At 41.6% G+C, this 21,515-nt stretch overlaps 1 pseudogene across 1 annotated transcript in view; it reads left to right on the forward strand.

Annotated features, from left to right (window-relative positions):
* Positions 1–94: 94 nt before the first annotated feature.
* Positions 95–21,515, forward strand: part of LOC146370577 (sodium channel protein type 2 subunit alpha-like) — a 41,897-nt pseudogene continuing 20,476 nt past the window's right edge. The window contains exons 1-10 of the transcript XR_014802889.1: positions 95–367; positions 4,152–4,270; positions 4,732–4,821; positions 4,901–5,029; positions 5,253–5,332; positions 6,106–6,292; positions 6,629–6,645; positions 9,539–9,629; positions 10,737–10,878; positions 13,842–14,048. The product of XR_014802889.1 is annotated as a sodium channel protein type 2 subunit alpha-like (transcript). The remainder of the gene's footprint in view (positions 368–4,151; positions 4,271–4,731; positions 4,822–4,900; positions 5,030–5,252; positions 5,333–6,105; positions 6,293–6,628; positions 6,646–9,538; positions 9,630–10,736; positions 10,879–13,841; positions 14,049–21,515) is intronic.

Genomic DNA, 21,515 nt, shown 5'->3' on the forward strand with positions numbered 1-21,515 from the left:
TGCTGTTTACGCTGTTCTGTTTATCATATATTTTCTAACCCTACAGACTTTTTTCATGTTGGAAGCTAGCTGTTCATTCTGAAGGTGTAGCAAGATGCAAAATGTGGCACAGTTGTTTGTGCCACCAAGTCCAGACAGCTTCCGTCCCTTTAGTCGCGAGTCCCTTAAAGCCATCAAAAGAAGGATTGCTGAAGAGAATGCCAAGAAACCCAAACAAAAGAAGGAAGAATGCAAAAATGAAATTAAGCTTACACCCAGCCGTGACCTAAAGGAAGGCAAATCACTCCCCCTTGTATATGGGGACATTCCAGACGGCCTGGTGTCGATACCACTGGAGGACCTGGATCCCTACTACAATAATCAGAAGGTAGGTTTGTTTGAATTTAACCTTGAGCACTAAGCTCAAAGTTTAGATCACTGCTCTGAACACAAGAGAATCAGTATTGGATTGTGCCTCATAAGGAAGAAGGCTATTGTGACAAAGAAAACATTTTTCCATTTAGATTAAGTCATCATTTGTGACACTGCATGCAGGTATTATTATGGTACTTTTGGCTTTAAAATGTAAAAATGATTTTAATGACATTTGTCATCAATATATAAAGGTTCTTATTAATTATTGCTGACATTTAGTAAGCAAGATATAACTACTGTTATATCTTAGTCAGCTGGCAGTAGTGTGCAAAAGTCTTGAACCACACTTGATTACCACTGTAAAGGAGGTAATGTTTTTGATATGTGCATGTGTCATTCTGTCTGTAAACACTTTTGATCTGACTCTGTTTCAGTATTGATCTGAAGGTTAAAATAAAAATACTGCTTTAAAGAGCTATTTAAAATTCAAAACTACATTTCTTGCTGGCACTGATGGTATTGACAAAATATAGGTATACAGGGAATGATACTGTCATGGTCCTGGGTCATTTTGACCCAGTGTTCTTAGTTTTCCTGTGGTTTTGTATTTTGTTCCTTATGTTCATTGGATTGTTTGGTTTGGTATTTGGATTCCCCCTGTGTCCATGCTTTTATTGTGGTGTTTGTTCTGGTACCGTGTTCCCGTCCTTGTGTTCTGTGTTCTCCTCATCCCCTCGTGTATTCATCCTTGTTCTCTGCCTCTCTCTCTCTCTGCCTCTTTCTCTGTGTACTGTGTTGTGTTTAAGGTCCACATCTTGGTGTCAGTATTTTCAGTTTCGTGTCCTCCCCGCTCGGTCATGAGTAATTGTCCTCAGCTGTGTTCCCCGTGTGTTCCCACTTCCCTCATTACCTTCTGTGTATTTATGTCAGAGTATCCCTTTGTTCCATGTTGCGTCATCCCTCTAGGTTGTGTGCGTTCCCCTGTGTCTTCCCAGCGCCTCAGCTTTAGTTTCTCCCAGTATAGTCTTGTATGACTTCTTATGTTCCTATTAATAAAGACCTGCCTTTTGAGTTTATCCCCGCGTGTCTTGAGCCGTGCATTTGGGTCCTCTCTTGCCTTCACACAGCCGCCGCATGACAGATACATGGTAATATCACATTACTTTGACCTTATTTGACCTCTAATTAGAGGTCAGATGTTTGAACTTTCATAAAATGTTTGTATTAGCAAAATTTAGGAAAGGACACTAGTATATGCGGATTCTAAATTTCACATTACTCCATACTTTATGTGACCTCTGATCTCGCTTTTATGTTTTCATCATTTTACATCATGTGATGTAGAATGTATTATATTTATAAAGAAAGTATTGTCAGCGAAAGAAAATTAGTCTACATAGATTAAAAAAGAATAGAAAATAAGTATGCTTTACATTATGCCAAGTACATTAAAATGTGTTTCAACAGGGCAAATAACAAATGGCTGCACTATGTACTTGCTTTTACCACACTAAAAACATCTTAAAATACATTTAAAAAGAAGAAAGAAAATAAAATGAAGATGTACAAACATAATGCGGTTTCCTTAATAGTAAATAACTGCACAGAGCTGCCTTAGTGGAGGTTTGGACTTTTTGCTTTCAAGGAATCAGACTTTCTTGTCACTTATAATTCTTGCAAGTGGTGTTGAGCAATAGTTCTCAAGGCTTCCTGAAAATTTTTCTTTGGTCATTGGCTGGTTTTACACTCATTTTCAGAAAAAATCCAAACCTATATGGCCATGTATGAAAAACAGATTGCCCCCTAAACTTAATAACTGATGACAAAATTACCCCAAGAGCACATCGATCATTCATGAAAGAGGTCACAAAAGACCCCAGAATACGTCCAAAGAACCGCAGGTCTTATTTTCCCCACTTAAGGTCAGTGTTTATGACTCCACCATAAGAATAGAAAAAGAATAAAACAGAATAGCTTTTTATTGTCATTGTACATGTACAATGAATTTATGGGTGTTCCAAGCAAACTGTGCAGAAATTCAATATAAATAGTAAGATGAGGAATAAATAACAAACAGGAGAGATACACACAATCAAGAGGAAAATATACAAACTAGAGGAATATATGCAGGGGTGCACATAAGTGGTCCACAGGTGCGCATTCGCTGTTAAAATAAAAGACGCGCAAAAGATAAGAAGTTGCAACACGCGTTTGTGTACATAGGATTTTCTGGAGGAGGACAGATATTTGTTTAGAACTCTTAAAGATGTCGAAGAAGTAAGCTCCTTTAGGCAATTACTTTGGTGTTCCTCCACCTCCAAAGAAATGTCAGAAGGAGTCCGAACCTCAAAAGACGCGCGTATTCTCGGAAAAGTGGTTGCAGGAGGTTAGCTGGCTTCAAACAAATGATGAATGCACAGAGATGTGGTGCAGAATAAGCCGTGAAAATCCCACTCTAGCGGACAAAAACAGTGCCTTTTATATGTACGCAAATGCGTGTTGCAACTTCTTATCTGGTGCACGTCTTTTATTTTGACAGCGAATGCGCACCTGCGGACCACTTATGTGCACCCCTGAATATATACAAAAACAAGACAAACCACACAATGGAAAAGGCACACTGAGGGACCAAGTGGCAAAGGCATTGAGGTCACAGGAGAAATGTCTTCAAAATGCCTTGGAAATAGTGACAAGGTTTGAGTATAAAGTCCATGTGTAGGTGCCTTGAGTGATGGAGAGTTACTCAGACCGTGGCTCAGATTGATGAGGTGAATGGGCAGGGTTAGGGTGTAGAGGGATAGTGTTTGCTAACAGTTTGAATGGCCCAAGGGAATAAGTTGTTTGTGAGTCTGGAGGTGTGGGATCTGATTGACCTGAGGCACAGACGAGAGGTCAACTGGTCAAACGGGTGGTGGGTGGGGTAAAAAGGATCTGGCAATGGCCTCCAGGGGTTGCTTTCTTTTCATCATCACCCTTCATCTCCGTTTGTCACGTCACATCTGCTCTTAACAAATAGGAAAAAATCCAGCCAGAAAAAATCCTGACACAGGACCTGAGCAAAGCATCTGGTTGTTGACTTGATAAACAGTGAGCATATACAGCCATCTGTAAAACATGGTGAAGTCTCTGTCAGAGCTACATTTCAGCCAGTGGTGGTGGAGATCTTGTCAAATTTAATGTAATTATGAACACAGAAATGTGCTGACAGATTTTCTTATACCTTCCTATACCATCTGGAAAGCGCATGATTAGTAATCGTTCACATTTTTCTGCATGACAATGATCCCAAACACACTAACAATGAAGTAAAAGCATACCCAGATTGGAAAACACACAGTGAAATACTATCAGGTCTCCTAGGAGCCCAAAGCTTAAGATTACTGAAGCAGTTTGGGATCATCTTGACAGAACAGAAGAAAAAGCAGCCAACATCCAAAGAAGAGCATTGGAAGCTCCCTCAAGAACTATGTCTGAAGACTACTTAAAGCAATTCCAATGAAAGCTTGCCTAAGACATTTCAAGCTGTAAAATAAAGGTGGTCATGCCAAATATTGACTAACTCTGCGCAAACTCTGTTTTTGCCTTATATATTGTATTTCTATATATGTTTGCAGATGTCTCAATAAATCTCTCAATATTTAAAAATTTTTAAATATAAAAAGTGGCTCAACACTTTTGCAAGTATTATATAATGTTATATAGATGTAAATTATAATGATACAATGCAAGACAGCCAAAGAGTATCCATATGTATAAGAGTATAAAGATGTATAAATGTCTGTCTGTTTCTCTCCCAGACTTTCATTGTATTAAACAAAGGAAAGGTCATTTTTCGCTTCAATGCCAGTCGAGCCTTGTACCTCCTGAGTGCCTTCAACCCTCTACGAAGGCTATCAATTCAGATTCTAGTACACTCATATCCTTTTATTGGGATATGAATCTGATACGCATGAATAATGTTGATGCTGAGCTGTCTGCTGATGTAAGCCCAGGGTTTTGATGCATTCTCAATCATCCAGGAAAGCAAATCTCCAAAAGTTGATTCATGGCCATTGATCAGTGGTCTTTGATCAGAGGGTTTTGGTCAGTGGTTGATGATCAATGGTCATGAGAATTTGCATAATTAAGATTACTGACCTCCAAGCCCATTGTTCCTTCAGTCATTATGCAAATGTACTGTTTATAAGATTGGGGAAAACTGCAGTCAGCTTGGATGAGTGACGAAATGTTTCTCCCACAAAACGCCACGTCCAGATGAACAGAATCAACTTTTGGAGATAAGCCCAGGGTTACATGTTCACATTGTTACTTTATTTATACGGAAAAAAAAAATACTTTCACAACAAAATCAGTTACTTCCTTGACAACAGCCTGTAAATTGTTCAGCGTGGTGATCATGTGCACTATTCTCACTAACTGTGCATTTATGACACTGAGCGATCCCCCTGTCTGGGCAAAGAACGTGGAGTAAGTGTTCTACAAACATACATAACATACACACAGTGTAGATACTGTGAAGAGTAACTGGTGTTCCTTTTTCTAACAGGTACACATTTACAGCGATTTACACCTTTGAATCCCTCGTTAAAATTTTAGCTCGGGGGTTCTGTATAGGAAAGTTCACATTTCTAAGAGATCCCTGGAATTGGCTGGATTTCTCTGTCGTTGTCATGGCGTAAGTACAGGGCTTTTTCATTATTTTTGTAGTTTTTGTCACACATTTGGAATTGACTCACCAAAGAAAAAAATAATCAGGCTTTCATAAACAGAGACATTACTTGTTGGTGTTATTTTTTGGTACTGATTGTAGCTTCATTATTACTGTTTTTGCATGGTTCTATGTTACACCTACTGTCATCTCTGTAAATTTTCTAAAATAATTATAATTTTTCTTGCAGGTATGTACCCCTGGGCAATGTTTCAGTCCTTCGGACATTCAGAGTACTAAGAGCTTTCAAAGCAGTTTCTGTCATTCCAGGTAAGCAGTTACCATTTTTGTTTTGTTCTTTTATGGTTTAATAATTATATATAATAATTAATTGGATCCCTTTTGGTGCGTGGATATTTTCCTCTCGCTTAACTGTGGACCTTTCTGTGAGCTATACAAGAAGATCTAATTTTGTTTGCACAGTTATTCTGTGAGTTCTGTGCAATTTTGTTTGTCCATGGAGCAAAATGCAAAACCATGTACTGCTCTACCACTTGGATCTCTAAATAGTTTATAGTATAATTTAGCCTCCACCCACTTTTCATATGGTTAAAGAAGCCATACTATTCCATAAAGGATGGTCTTATTAGTGTCTTATTGGTGAATGCATGTCTTCCATTTTACTGTTTTCTGGCTTATAGACACATTCAGATTTCTTAGATAAATCAATCTCGTGTTAGAAAATACATGTTAATAAATGATAAGTTGGCTTACATGACTTAGGATGCATGTCATCTTATGACTGGTTCTATAGATGGCAATAAAAAAAACAACGAGTGGTCTCATTCTAAGTCCATGAATGCTCAAATGAAATATGCTACAAATATAGCTACAAAGCATACCTTCTAAAATTTCCAAAAATGGATTGAATAATGGCGGCACCATTGAACAAGGAAAAAGAATATATTGAATAAAGACACCATTGTTGACACTAAGTGTTTCTAAAGATAAAATCCACTGGCATCACTTTGTATTGTTTGCTTATACATGCTAATAATATTTACTGTTTCTTAACTGACTGTAAACAATTTTGTGTTTGACAGGCATAAAAGCCATCATTAGTGCATTGTTCCAGTCTGTGAAGAAACTCACTGATGTGATGAGTCTCACCGTTTTCTGCTTGAGCGTCTTTGCCCTAATAGGGTTACAACTGTTTATGGGCAATCTGAAAAATAAGTGCATACTAGAAGATTACACAAATGTGACTGTGGACATTAAAAACATGAGTGAGTATTTGATTTTCCTCTTTAATGCTTTTTTAATATGTGTGTATATATATATATATATATATATATATATATATATATATGAGAGAGAGAGAGAGAGAGAGTCAGTTTTAACAGGAGAAGGTGGCATGCTCCTCCCTGCCTGTTTATGTAAGAGACCACTGTTGAATTGTCCATCCTGACTAAGATATACTTAGTTTTTCTGAACTGGAAAAAAAAATATTGGGAGCTTCTGGCGACTGTCTGACTTTCAGTTGGCCATTCCACCATATGCGGGGGTATTTGTAGCTGATCAAGCGCTACGACAAAACTGGCTTACATAAGGACCGCTCCAGGAAAGAAAGACCAAGACCTGCTGCTGAGAGAAAATTCATCTGAGTCAAGCCTCAGAGTTGTGCTTATTTGTAGTATGCTTTCATTTCAGAGTGGAAAGAAACAATAATCTGTATATTTTTCAATAAAAAATTGGGGTGTTCTAAAACTTTTGAGTGGTAGTGTAGTAGTGGTGGGCAAGCAGAGGAAGACAGCTGTAGTGATAAATGTAGCTATACCGAGTGAGAGCAAAATCAGGAAGAAGAAAGCTTGAGGGTCCTGATTGGTATCTTTGCTGCTTCTAGGACTGCACTCTTCCCAGCAGAGACCTTGGATGTTGTTCCTGGGATCTGCTGGAGCCACTCACCTAGCTTGGTGGTCACTGTACCAAAATAGTTTGATAGTAATAGTGATAGATGTCTTCTTAATTCAAATAAATCGTGGGCCATAGAGTAAGAATGTCATGGTCCTGGGTCTGCGACCCGGTATTTGTGTTCAGGCTCTGAATGAATATTCTTTGATTTAGTGTTATTCATGTTTTCCTTATTTGTCTCCATGTGTTATATACTTTTCTGTAGCCTTTAGTTTCCCTATGTGCCACATTTAGTTACTCTCATCTCCGTGTTTCATGTTCCCTCTGTTCCCCTCATCAGTCATATCTCTACAGGGAGTGCAGAATTATTAGGCAAATGAGTATTTTGTCCACATCATCTTCTCCATGCATGTTGTCTTACTCCAAGCTGTATAGGCTCGAAAGCCTACTACCAATTAAGCATATTAGGTGATGCGCAACTCTGTAATGAGAAGGGGTGTGGTCTAATGACATCAACACCCTATATCAGGTGTGCATAATTATTAGGCAACTTCCTTTCCTTTGGCAAAATGGGTCAAAAAAAGGACTTGACGGGCTCAGAAAAGTCAAAAATAGTGAGATATCTTGCAGAGGGATGCAGCAGTCTCAAAATTGCAAAGCTTCTGAAGCGTGATCATCGAACAATCAAGCGTTTCATTCAAAATAGTCAACAGGGTCGCAAGAAGCGTGTGGAAAAACCAAGGCGCAAAATAACTGCCCATGAACTGAGAAAAGTCAAGCGTGCAGCTGCCAAGATGCCACTTGCCACCAGTTTGGCCATATTTCAGAGCTGCAACATCACTGGAGTGCCCAAAAGCACAAGGTGTGCAATACTCAGAGACATGGCCAAGGTAAGAAAGGCTGAAAGACGACCACCACTGAACAAGACACACAAGCTGAAACGTCAAGACTGGGCCAAGAAATATCTCAAGACTGATTTTTCTAAGGTTTTATGGACTGATGAAATGAGAGTGAGTCTTGATGGGCCAGATGGATGGGCCCGTGGCTGGATTGGTAAAGGGCAGAGAGCTCCAGTCCGACTCAGACGCCAGCAAGGTGGAGGTGGAGTACTGGTTTGGGCTGGTATCATCAAAGATGAGCTTGTGGGGCCTTTTTGGGTTGAGGATGGAGTCAAGCTCAACTCCTAGTCCTACTGCCAGTTTCTGGAAAACACCTTCTTCAAGCAGTGGTACAGGAAGAAGTCTGCATCCTTCAAGAAAAACATGATTTTCATGCAGGACAATGCTCCATCACACACGTCCAAGTACTCCACAGCGTGGCTGGCAAGAAAGGGTATAAAAGAAGAAACACTAATGACATGGCCTCCTTGTTCACCTGATCTGAACCCCATTGAGAACCTGTGGTCCATCATCAAATGTGAGATTTACAAGGAGGGAAAACAGTACACCTCTCTGAACAGTGTCTGGGAGGCTGTGGTTGCTGCTGCACGCAATGTTGATGGTGAACAGATCAAAACACTGACAGAATCCATGGATGGCAGGCTTTTGAGTGTCCTTGCAAAGAAAGGTGGCTATATTGGTCGCTGATTTGTTTTTGTTTTGCTTTTGAATGTCAGAAATGTATATTTGTGAATGTGGAGATGTTATATTGGTTTCACTGGTAAAAATAAATAATTGAAATGGGTATATATTTGTTTTTTGTTAAGTTGCCTAATAATTATGCACAGTAATAGTCACCTGCACACACAGATATCCCCCTAAAATAGCTAAAACTAAAAACAAACTAAAAACTACTTCCAAAAACATTCAGCTTTGATATTAATGAGTTTTTTGGGTTCATTGAGAACATGGTTGTTGTTCAATAATAAAATTATTCCTCAAAAATACAACTTGCCTAATAATTCTGCACTCCCTGTATGTCCCAGTGTCAAGTCTGGGTCTTTATGAATGTCTCATGTTTCCTGTTTTATTTTGATAGTTCCTTGTCCTGTGTGCAGTGTGTTCAGTTTTGCTTCCTTCCTGTGTCTTTATGTGTGATTCCCAGCTGTGCTCTCCTCCTGTGTCAGATTCCCTTGTTACTCCTGTGTGTATTTAAGCCCAGTGTTTTCCTCAGTCTGTTGTCGTGTCATACCCTCTTTGCTGTGTGTTTTCTTCGTGCTCCTGGTTTTTTCATCCTTCTTCTCCAGTTTCCAGCTTCCTAGTTTTATAGCCTCCCAGTGTTTAGTTCTTGGTTTCCGTGTTCAAGTATTGGTTTGTTTTTTGTGAGTTTATTTCATGGATTATTTTTCCCAGCAAATAAAGGTGCCATTTCGAGTTTACTTTTCCATGTACGAGTCCTGCATTTGAGACGTTCATCCTGCCTGCCACACAGCTTACCATGACAAAGAAGCCAAAACGTCCCAATAGCTTGTTGTTGGGCTGTGTATGTTAAGCTCTTAATATGTATTTCACTCTTCTCTGATTCAATAAAACATTTGCAATACAAGAATGAAGCACTCTTGTTGTCTTCTACATTGTATAATTGTAACCTAATTCTACTTCTGCTGTTTTATGTATTGTTTTGGACCTCTAACAAACCATTCTTGTCATAGTCTCCCCATGAATTGCATACAATAATAAATAACAGCTATTTTCCTTCTTTCCCCATCAGGTCTTTACTATTACCTGCCTGACAACAAAAAACATCCATTACTTTGTGGCAGCAGCATTGGAGCTGGGTAAGCAAGTTGGCTCTCCAGTTATAAGAGAACTGAATAAAATACAAAATGAACACAATCCTGGTACAGCCCCAGTTTTACAAAAATGTCAGTATTGTGTATGTGTAAAAAACAGACTGCAGTAAATTTCTAATGTAATAAAAATATATTTTATCTACAACAGAAAATAGAAAAAGTATCACTGTGTAACATCCCCTCATCTCTAACAATAATCAATAAATGTCTGGGAACTGAGAAGGCCAGCTGCTGAAATTCTGGAGAGGAATATTGTTCATAGTCTTTTTTGTTTTGTTTTGTTTGTTTGTTTTTTCATTTTAGGATGCACAGAATGTTTTCAATAGGTGAAAGGTCTAGACTGCAAGCAGGCTGTTTCAGCTGAAATATGCAAGGCCTTCCCTGAACATCATGCCATCTGGATGGGGGCATACACTGCTCATTTTCAAATCGTAAAACATTTTCTGGATCATGTTCACAGATAGCTTCTTCTTTTTTATTTGTGGATGACAATGATGTCTGGGAGTGTTTGCAGTGATTTCCATGGCAGAATCATGAATGCTTTTTTTTTTTTTTTGCAATGCCTGAAGATCACGAGTTCCAATTTATGTTGTTTTATACCTTAAACACTTTAGATTGTCTGAATCTTTTGAGGGTTATGTAATGTGGATGATAAGATATCTTTCAAGTCAATTTTCAGTAGAGGAACATTTTTCTGGCCAGGCAATGAATGCAGTACAATGAATGTAATTAAATCATTGCGTTTTGTTTTTATTTACATTTTGCACATTTTTTAAAATTATTTATTTATTTTTATTTTATTATTGTCTATTTATTGTTATGTTTTGTATTTGTTGTAACTTCTGCTATCTGCTAGGCAGCAGGGGGGAAATAAATCTCATTCGGCACATCACCAAATGAAAAATACAACAACAAAGATGTAGGATTGCTAGAATGCTAAATCAGCCAAAAATGGGACAACTTTCCTTTCCCAGAAATCCAGCAACTGGTCTGTTCAGCACCCAACTTTCATGGAATTAGTGTTGTTTCATGCATTCTTTCATAGTATTGCATTGACAATTCTTTCAGATCTTAACAGATCTTTTCTTGCAGGAAGTGTCCAGAGGGGTATATGTGCGACAATGTGGGAAATAACCCAGACAATGGTTATACCAGCTTTGACACATTTGGCTGGGCCTTCCTTTCCCTTTTCAGACTGATGACACAGGATTGTTGGGAAAAGCTGTATCAGCAGGTAGGCTAAAAAGGGTAAACTAAAAGACAATAAAAATGTAAAATGATTGTGTACAATTTTAGTAATGCTCATTTTGGTAAATTTTCAGTGTGTTTAACTTTTGCATTATTCAGGCTATTGGTCAGTTTTCTAATAAAATCCCTTGTTTTAATATAAAATTTTACATTTAACATTCAATTTACTTTATTCCTTTTGCTGATCACTTACCCCGTGAGAACATGTTTGGTTGGTTTTGATAAGACATTTAACCTGTAGGTTCAGATTACTCCTTCTCTTGCCATATAAAGAGGCGGGGCTTGCTGTGTTTGCAGGAAAAGCATTCATCCACCACCATATTTTCTTTAAAGACAATATTTAGAGGTTTCTGTATGACACTCTCACTTTTAGCACTCCTTACAATTAAGTAGCAAAATTGAGACTATTAACAAGCTCTCTAATGACAGTATTTCTCAGTCATGATATGAAACATAGGTTGACACAAAATGACACAAAAGCTTTATACTAGCATGGTGGATGGATTTTATGAGAATGGCCTAGTGTGTCACTGTAAATAATTGTAATTGTCACTATAACTAACTGTATTTATTTAATAAGTTTTATATTTTGCTAAATTTCTTGTAGGTTTGTTACTCTTGAATATACTTCAGGTTAATATGGTTAATATAATTTTGGTAAATCGCCGCAAAAATTTCTGGCACAACTTCACCTACTTCCAAGGTGCATGGAGAGGATGAAAGAATTCACAATGCAGGAACTCCAGCAACACTTGAGGGAAGATGAACAACTTTAATAATTGACCAACGCGTTTCGGCTTGTGGCCTTCATCAGGGTCATAGTAAAACAAAAACAGAAAAAATTTCAAATTAACCAGTCAAAACTTCATGGATAGATCAGCTGACATATAATAGGTAGGTATTGGTTATTTGGTTAAGTCACACCCAAGTAAATACTGGACTAGATCATTAATGATGAGGAGGGGGGGGAAGTGACAAAACCCCCACCTGTCTGAAAATAACACATGCATGAAATGCATAAGAAGGATACTATAAATATACACACAAAAAAAGGGGGGGGCAGTATTTAATTATAAAAGCATATTTGAATTAAAAAACAAGATTACATCATCACATGGGAACACATTTGTTAAAAGGTCCTCATTTATGTCTCTAAAATGTAAAATCTCTAAAATGTAGGCTTAAAATATAGACTTAAGATGAGATGTCTAGAACACTACTCCTTCTACTCCAGCCAAAGAAGGCTTGGAACCAAGCTCAACTGGGTTTTTTATTCATTGTTATTTGTTCTAGGAAATTAAGCTCAAAAATTATCTTGATGCATGCCCAATAAGCCAGGTAAGGAGATCCCAAAAGAGTTGCTTCTGTTCATCAGGATGTAGTGTTTTTAGTGGGAGAAATGTTTCACCAGTCATCATCAGTTTTGGTCAAGTTACTTGACAACAGTAATTAGTTACTAATTACTTATCCAAGAAAGTAATGTTGTTACTTTACTGATTACTTATTTTCAAAAGTAATTACTTACTTTAATACTTAGTTACTTAAAAAAAAAACATGATACACAACCTGATTACGTATTAATGCAATAGACCTTTCAGGCCAATTCAATTTTTTCTGCATAATCCATCATATAAAATTGGGAAAAAAAAGTATTTTTTTAAAAGTTGTTTAATTAGTTTTAATCTTTTAATTTTATGCACATTGCATCAAGCAAAAGTTAAATTATATGCAACAGTCTTTGACTTGAAGAAATTTCTTTAACATTTAAACCTCTTTTCTGCATATTCCAGAATATAAAATACATTAATTCTTTGTGTTTATACTCACTCTTTCAAATAGATGCAAGTAAAGCACAGCAAAAAATAAATGAAATCAAAGATTCCGCAGCACAAAGTCCTGTCATTCTGAAATTTATTTTCACCTGTTTACCTGGGGTGGGGCCGGTGGAAGTTTGCCCGGTGCCGCAGTGGTCATGTCACTGAGGGGATCCCACATTCCCATGGCAGCATGCTAGGTGTTTGCTGAGATTTGAAGAAAACGCTACATCCAGATGAACAGAATAACTTTTTTGGGAGCTCAAAAATTTGTGTCATCTTCTTTTGTATAATTAGATTTTTGGCCTTTTTGGGCTTTATTGACAGATACAGTGAAGAAATGACAGGAGAGCAGAGGGAGAGAGATGAAGACATGTGGCAAAGGCCTGCGGGTCAGATTCGAACCCAAGCTGGCCCAAGCCGCTCTCAGCCATATGGTCACCTGCTCAACGCACTGAGCTAGCTAGCTAGCTTTTTCTGGTCTTGCCTCTGTCTTGTCATCAGCGTCTCCTTTTGTAGTCTGTCTAGTCTCCATGTTTTTGTTATCCTTTGCTATGTTCCTGTGTCTGTCTGGTCTCTCTGTGTTCTATTTGGTCTCATTCTATTTGCATTCATTCATTAATTTCCTGATTTATTTAGTGTCCTTCTTCAAGTATATTATGTTCAATTTCGCTTCCCCTCCGTCTCGTCAGTTAGATTCTGTTCAGCCGTGTTCCTTGTTATTTCCCATCTCTCTGATTACCTGCTGTGTGCAGTCTCCCCTTTGGTTATTGTTACACTATCCCTCAAACTGTGTGCGTCCCTCTTCCATTTCAGTTTCTGCTGGTCAGATTATGTGCTCTGAATTTAAGTTCTTATTGTAATAAGACTTTGGCAACGAAGCTGTTTTGAGGTTTACACATTGTTTTCAGAGTCTTGCATTTTGGGTCCAATTCCTGCCTGCCACACGTCTGAGACTTGATGATTACTTTATAAAAAATGAAAGTGACAAATTTACAGGCACCTCAAATTTGAGAGCTTCTAAAATAGAAAGTATTCACTGTAAAAGGGTAGAATTTTATAGCCACATATGCCAAGTATCAATACTGTATTTTAAGTAACTGTAAAAACACCAAATTCTTGTTTGTTTTTCCAGACTTTGCGGACATCTGGGAAGCCATACGTGATCTTTTTTATGCTTGTAATATTCCTTGGTTCCTTCTACTTGATCAACCTGATCCTGGGTGTTGTAGCTATGGCCTATGACGAGGAGAACCAGATTGTCAAAAAGGAAGCTCAGGAGAAGGAGGAGGAGTTTCAGGCCATGCTTGAACAGCTGAGAGAGCAATATAAGGAAGCTCAGGTACACTGACTAACTCCTTTATTTTTCCCAAGATATAATTTGGCAAGTAGCCTTCAGTAATAGTAATAAATCATACAGCAATAGTACATTCATGTAGTTGTAGAAAGCATGAAAGTATATTAAGTAATCGAAAGTATTCAGAATACGCTACTCTCATTTAGAAACATAACGGAATACGTTACAAAATTCGTTTTGGGGCATGTATTCTGTAATCTGTAGTGGAATAAAAGTAACCTTCCCAACACCGTTTAACACAAAGCCCGGGCTGACCCAGGACCATTGCTCACGCTGCACAGCATAAAGGCCCTTTTGTTTGGATGCAACATGCGCTGCACTCACCGCTAACTAAGAGCAAAGGATCCAAATTTGTTGCGCTGGCTGCTACGCTCTGCTTGCATGTCGTTTTCTTGCAGCCACTCTACATGTACTAGCCTGGTCCTGGTCGTTTCAAAAAATGTATCTCTCTAACTTTATATCCTCTACGAGAGTTTGTGTTGTATTATGTTCAAATGTTTAATAAAAGCATAGATTGCTTATTCATAACGAAGAACGCTTTGTAACTATCCTGACTAGTTAAGAGTGTGTCATTTCAACAACGCTGCTTTCCCCCCCGAGGTCTGCTGAGCCCTTAAAAAGGCTCTAGAGGTCCCTGTATAAGCAAATAAACCTGTCACAAAAAATTCACTGAACTCGAACATGCACAGAATGTTTTCCTTGGTGGTGTTGTGATGAAAACGCTGGGACGTGAATGGGCCTTTACCCTTCCAGGACCAAAATTTGCATTTGCAAGCTGAAACTCACACACAAGCAGGGAACTTGAGCCCAGAGTTTTACACATAGTTTTTTGCTTTGTGTCTGTAAACAGACCTTAACACAAACAACTTGTGTAAATACATTTTACAAACACAAATCCTATTTATACACACAAATTCCCATCTACAGATGCACAAACATAAAGGTTTCAGATATTTTGTTTTACAAGTTTACAAAACTCAGTTCACAACTACGATTTACAAGTACAAAATATTAATGACCACAATTTGTGTCAGGGTAGGTGTGGAAAATAGGACTCGTATGCAGGACTCCCTTTGAAGAAGACAGTGGATTCACTTACAGTGAGGTAATGGATAAAGTGATGGGTGCCCAGGTGTGGTCTCCTCCTTCTCCTCCTAGCAGTGCTCGTGGCTGTGAAGTGAAAAAGCACATAGTGACTCCTTCCAAAACAGTTATCCAAGTGGCAGTCCAGCTCCCGTGATTTCTTTCTGTTTCTCTCCTAGTGGCAAACACACAAACACACACAGAGTAAGCAATCCTCAGCTCAACGTAAAGTGCCACAAAAAACCATCCGCACTGCTCTACCGTGCTTCACACAATGATCCAGCGCTGACTGAAGCTTGATCGCCCCGTTAAGAAAGCAGGCCCAAAGATGGCGGATAATTGGCTACAGCTGGTCGGCTCCGATCAGCAACAGGTGCGGCCAGCCTCAGCGCGGGAACGCTCGTCACCGCTCGGAGGTAAACAATCCCGTTACGAGAGAGACAGAGAGGGAGAGAGGGGGAGGGAGCAATACACACACGCACACACAATAACACAAATGGAGGCAGCCTGGCGAGGGCTGTCGGATCATGACAGTACCCCTCCTTTAACGGGAGCCTCCCGGCGACTGACCAAACTTGTCTGGGTGCTGCCTGCGGAATTCATATCGTCATCGAGAATAGCGGATTGCGGCACCCAGCAACGCTGTTCCAGACCATACCCCTCCCAGTCCACCAAATATTGGAAGCCCCTACCGCGCCGCCTAGCGTCCATAATCCGGGCAGGTGGTGGGGAACCAGCAGGTGGGCACAACAGGCTGGTCTGGACTGGTTTCACCTGAGAAACATGAAACACATTATGAATCCGCATATTGTGGGGCAGAGACAACGTCAACGTCACAAGATTGAGGACCGAATGAACAGGGAAAGGCCCAATGAAGCGGGGACCCAGCTTTTTGGACTCAGTCCAAAGGGGAATGTACCTGGTTGAGAGCCATACCTTCTGGCCAACCTGGTAAGCGGGTGCCGGGGTGCGGCGACGGTCTGCCAAGCTCTTGTTCCGTTCCGCCATCCTAAGCAAGGCTGCCCCGTTGCCTTCCAGGCGCGCCGACATCGACAAATATGATGTTGGACAGATGGCACGACAAGCTCCCCCTCCATGATGGACAGGAGCAGAGGTAGGTAACCCAGGGAGGCTTCAAAAAGGTGGACTAGTTAGATTAGACGACACAGCATAGCATGGCCTCCAGTTCCTGATTTGCCCTCTCTGCTTGGCCATTCGTTTGAGGATGAAAGCCAGAAGACAAACTGACCTGGGCCCCCAGTTCAGCACAAAACTCCTTCCAGACCCGGGAAGTGAACTGGGGCCCTCGGTCCGACACAATGTCCTGGGGAATGCCATGTAAACGGAAAACATGTTGGGCGAGGAGTTTAGCAGTTTCCAAAGCAGGCGGGAGTTTAGCCAGGGCCACAAAATGGGCTGCCTTGGAAAAGCACTGAACAATGGTAAGTATGACAGTATTACCTGAAGATGGTGGCAACCCAGTGACAAAGTCCACCGCTATGTGAGACCATGGACGGCTGGCGACAGCAAGTGGCCGTAACTGACCCAAGGGTGGAGAGCTAGGAACTTTGTTCTGAGCACAGATGGTACATGCAGCGACATACTCCTGGACGTCTTTCGCCAGAGCAGGCCACCAGAACAAGCATCTTAAGAACTTGATGGTACGGTTCTTACCCGGGTGGCAGGAGAACTTAGCTGTGTGTGCCCAATGAATGACCTTGCCACGGACAGCCGTGGGAACATACGGACAGCCGTGGGAACATACTGTCAGCCCACTGGGCCCGAACCGGGATCAGGTTCCAGTTGCAGAGCCTCCCTGATCAACTTCTCAATCTCCCACGTCACCGCACCCACCACACAGCTGGCCGGGATGATAGTCCTCTCCTCCTCCTCCCCACTGGGAGCAAACTGGCGCGAGAGGGCATCTGGCTTTGTGTTACGTGACCCTGGCTTGTAAGTGATGACAAAGTGAGTAAAAAACAAGGCCCACCTGGCTTGCCGGGCATTGAGGCGTTTGGCTGTCTGCAGGTACGACAGATTCTTGTCGTCCATCCAGACCAGCACCGGATGCACACTCCCCTCCAGCCAGTGGTGCCATTCTTCCAAGGCCAACTTGATCGCCAGCAGCTCCCTATCCCCGACATCATAATTACGCTCTGCCTGGGAAAGACGACGGGAGAAGAAGGCACAGGGATGAAGTTTACCTTCTACTCGTTGGGAAAGGACCGCTCCCACACCAGAATCCGACGTGTCCACTTCCACAGTGAAGGGTCAAGATAAATCTGCTTGAATGAGAATGGGGGTTAACGAGAATAACAGTTTCAGTTGCACAAAAGTCTGTTGGGCCTGGGGTGACCACACAAACTGCTGTTTAGGAGACGTGAGAGTAGTCAACAGCAACACCACAGTACTGAAGTTACAAATGAACTTACGGTAGAAGTTAGCAAAGCCCAAGAATTTCTGGAGTGCCTTCCGGGTCTTAGGCTCCGGCCACTCCACCACTGCCTTGACCTTAGCAGGATCCGCTCTCAACTGCCCCCGGTCAATCACAAACCCCAGAAAAGACACTGTTGGGACGTGAAATTCACATTTCTCACCTTTGACGAACAGGCGATTCTCCAAAAGCCGTTGAAGAAGCAGTCGGACGTGTTCAACATGCTCCTTACAAGTCTTGGAAAAAAGCAAAGTGGTTAATGAAATCCCAAAGCACGTCATTCACCATAGCCTGAAACACTGCTGGAGCATTGATTAGACCAAAAAGCATGACCAAATATTCGAAATGGCCCAAGTGCGTGTTGAATGCGGTCTTCCACTCGTCCCCTTCTTGAATGCGAACCAAATAATAGGCATTGCGAAGGTCCAGCTTAGTAAAAATGGTGCCTCCCTGGAGCAACTCGAATGCGGATGCTAGCAGAGGGAGAGGATATTTGTTCTTGATGGTTATTTTGTTGAGACCACGGAAGTCAATGCAGGGGCAAAGGGATTTGTCTTTCTTTTCGACGAAAAAGAATCCTGCCCCAAGCGGAGAAGTGGACGGTCGAATTATGCCTGCCGAGAGTGAGTCAGTAATATAGCGCTCCATGGAGTCGCGCTAAGGCTTGGACAGGCTGTACCGGCAGCTGGTGGGCAGTGTAGCTCCTGGAAGCAAATCAATGCCACAATCATAAGGTCGGTGAGGCGGAAGCGACAAGGCCAAACTCTTGCTGAACACTTTAGCTAGACCATGATACTCAGCCAGAACAACAGAGAGATGAGGAGCACAGACAGAGTCCTTTGCCGTTGTCGGCGTCAGATTGGGAACAGCTGACCGTAAGCACTGCTTGTGACACCACTCACTTCATCCCCCCACACTACCCTGGGCCCAATCTATCTGAGGGTTATGATGTTGAAGTCACGGGTAACCTAACACCAATGGAGTATCAGGCGCCTTAAACAGAAACAAACTTATCTTTTCAACAAGATTACCAGAAAGAACCAGCGTGATTTCATGCTTGCGATGCATGACTTTGGCCAGCACTTCCCCATTGAGGGCAGACACATGTAAAGGAACATGCAGGGAAACAAGCGGGACCCCCAATTTCCTGGCTAAAGTTTCATCCATAAAGCTTTGTTCCGCACCTGAATCCACTAGTGCATTACAGGAATGAGTTATGGACCGAAAGATAAGTTTGGCGGGGCAGCTGAGGTGGGGTAACACATCTCCGGTCGCACCCATTAGTAACCCCACCGCTACTGATGGGCCAAATCTTTCAGCTGGGATGGGCAAGAGTCTGCAAAGTGCCCCTTCTTTCCGCATGCAAAGCACTCACCCATCTGGCGTTTCTTCCTCCACCCCGGCTTGCTGAATCTAGCTTGCCCTAGCTGCATTGGCTCCTCCTCCGTCTCCTCAAGCTCATGCTACCCTTCTCCTCACCCATCGGAAGAAGCGCTCAGCCAACCACCTGGGCTTCCTGTTGCCCTGCGGGCTTCCTCAGACCGCCCTCCGTATTCTCGCATGTGGTCATCAAGGCTGACACACATATTAATCAAAGCATCCAAAGATTTGGGTAATTCTTTGGTGGCCAACTCACGTCTGAGTCCTTCATTGAGGCTATTGAGAAATGCCCCCCGAAGTGCTTTTTCTTCCCAGCCAGTCTCCACAGCCAAGATCCAAAAATCCACAGAGAAATCCGCCACACTCTTTTTGCCCTGTTTTAATGAAAACAAACGGTGAGCAGCTGCATCCGGATTAGAACCTTTATCAAAAACACAGCGGAATTTGGTCCGAAAGTCAGGATAAGAAACATTGGGGTTGGAACGCAGCACTGCCTGAGCCCACTTCAGTGCTCTCCCAGTCATGAGTTGTACCATAAGAGCAATTTTGGCACCGTCGGTAGCATAGGCTTGAGTCTGTTGGCGAAAACTCAAGTCGCACTGGGTTAAGAAGCCTCTGCACTTATCTAAATCCCCTGAAAATTTTTCAGGCACAGGTAAGATGTGCTCACGCATGGGTGGAGGTGGAGAGGGAGGAAGAGGGCAGGCGGCCGCCACGATTAAGGGGGGTAACTGAGGTACTGAGATACCAAAGCAGTTTAAAACTAGCTACTGGTAGATAGCAAATACCTTTCTGTGCCTTGCTCATGTTTTGAGCCATGTGCCTGTTCATCTTAGCCACTATGATGAACAGGAGCCTGACAGGAGCTTCCATACAGTACTAAGGCAGGTTACTGGCCGGTAGTTGATGGGACTGTTCCCATCTGGGGGTCCATGGGGATCAGAACTGTCCAGCCTTCAGTTATCCATTCTGGGTGTCTGTCTGTGACTAGTAGCTGGTTCATTTGTGCTGGAAGATGTTCATGGTGTGCAGTCAGATTCTTCAGCCAGTAGGTGTGAATCATGTCAGGGCCTGGTGCTATCCAATTCTTCATACTAAAGAATCTTTCTTGTCTGCAACTGTGACGCTTAGTGACTAGCGGCTCTCAGAGCAGACCACAGCAACCTCCCTGAACAGGATCGAATAAGCATTGTTGTTATGGATTACATTCTTCTCCCAGATGCTCTTCCAGTATTGTTCCATCTACAGCAACGGTGGGGCTGTTGTCATATCGTTCCTTTGGCACAGAGAGTATAGCTTGGATGGTTCAGTAGACTACACCTGGTTTATTCTCCTGCCTTCTATCTTTCTGGTATACCTCTTCCAGCCGCTGGCCAAGGCTGTCTTTGCATGGCAGTTTACAAGGACTCAGGTATGGACAGCTTGCTGTACTGTACTTCCTACACACCCTCTTCATCACTGCACCTTTCTGCAGCTCCAATAGTTGGCTGCACATTTATATAAATATACACTTAAATATACAAAAGTTTTAGCTTGGATGTTGTTGTTTTTGAATTTTATTTCCTTTGTCTGGTGTGATTTTATGTAATTTTGAACTTAAAATCTTATAAATACACTTAAAAAAAAGAAAAGAAAAACTTTTAGAACACCCTGTGGCAGGGCATGGTCTGCAGTGCTGCTGCAGGGGTGGCATTCGCACTCACGCCTCACCGGCTTAAAAGTCTGTGCTGACTGTTTATGTTGATGTTGCCAGAGAGTGAGCTGTGAACGGGGAGCTGCAGCTGTGGTTTGTAAAAGCAACCGTGTGTGTGAAAAAAAGTAAATGCTGAAAAGCATGGAAATGTCAGTGGGTCTGCCATGGTTCTGTTACACACCACCATAATAGTGGTTTTTGTAAGCAAGTCTCAATTTCAACTGTGAAGAGAAGACTTCGAGCTGTATGTTTGACAGGACGTGTGGCAGCAAGAAAGCCATTGCTAAGACATCAGAATAACACAAAGAGGCTTGCCTGGGCCATTGGACTACTGAAGGCTGGAAAAGGGTATTATGGACTGAGGAATCACAATTTGAAATCTCAGATTCATCACACAGAATCATTGTATGCCATCGAGTAGGCGAAAGGATGATTCCACAGTATGTGGCATCAACTGTCAAACATGGAGGAAGAACTGCGAAGGTCTGGGCTGTTTTCCTGAATCCAGGGCCAGTGACTTGTACAGAGTGAGAGGCACCCTGAACCAAAACGGCTACCACAGCACTCTGCAGCGCCATTCAATACCCTCTGATATGCGCCTAAGTGTGAATTATGCAATTATGCAAATCCAAGTTATGCCAGAACTACCTCAGGAAAAACGAACAAGACGATAAGCTTGAAAACATGCAGTGGCCAGCACAGTCTCCAGACTTAAACCCCATCGAGCTGGTTTGGGAAGAACTAGACACAAGAGTGAAAGCAAAGCAACCCACAAGTGCCGAATATTTATATATTATGTACATATATGTATATATGTATGTATATTAGGGGTGCAACAATACACAAAATTCACGGTTCAGTT

This window comes from Perissodus microlepis, chromosome 16, assembly GCF_051167445.1.
Source record: "Perissodus microlepis isolate ML-2025 ecotype Zambia chromosome 16, ASM5116744v1, whole genome shotgun sequence".
Classification (NCBI taxonomy): Eukaryota; Metazoa; Chordata; class Actinopteri; order Cichliformes; family Cichlidae; genus Perissodus; species Perissodus microlepis.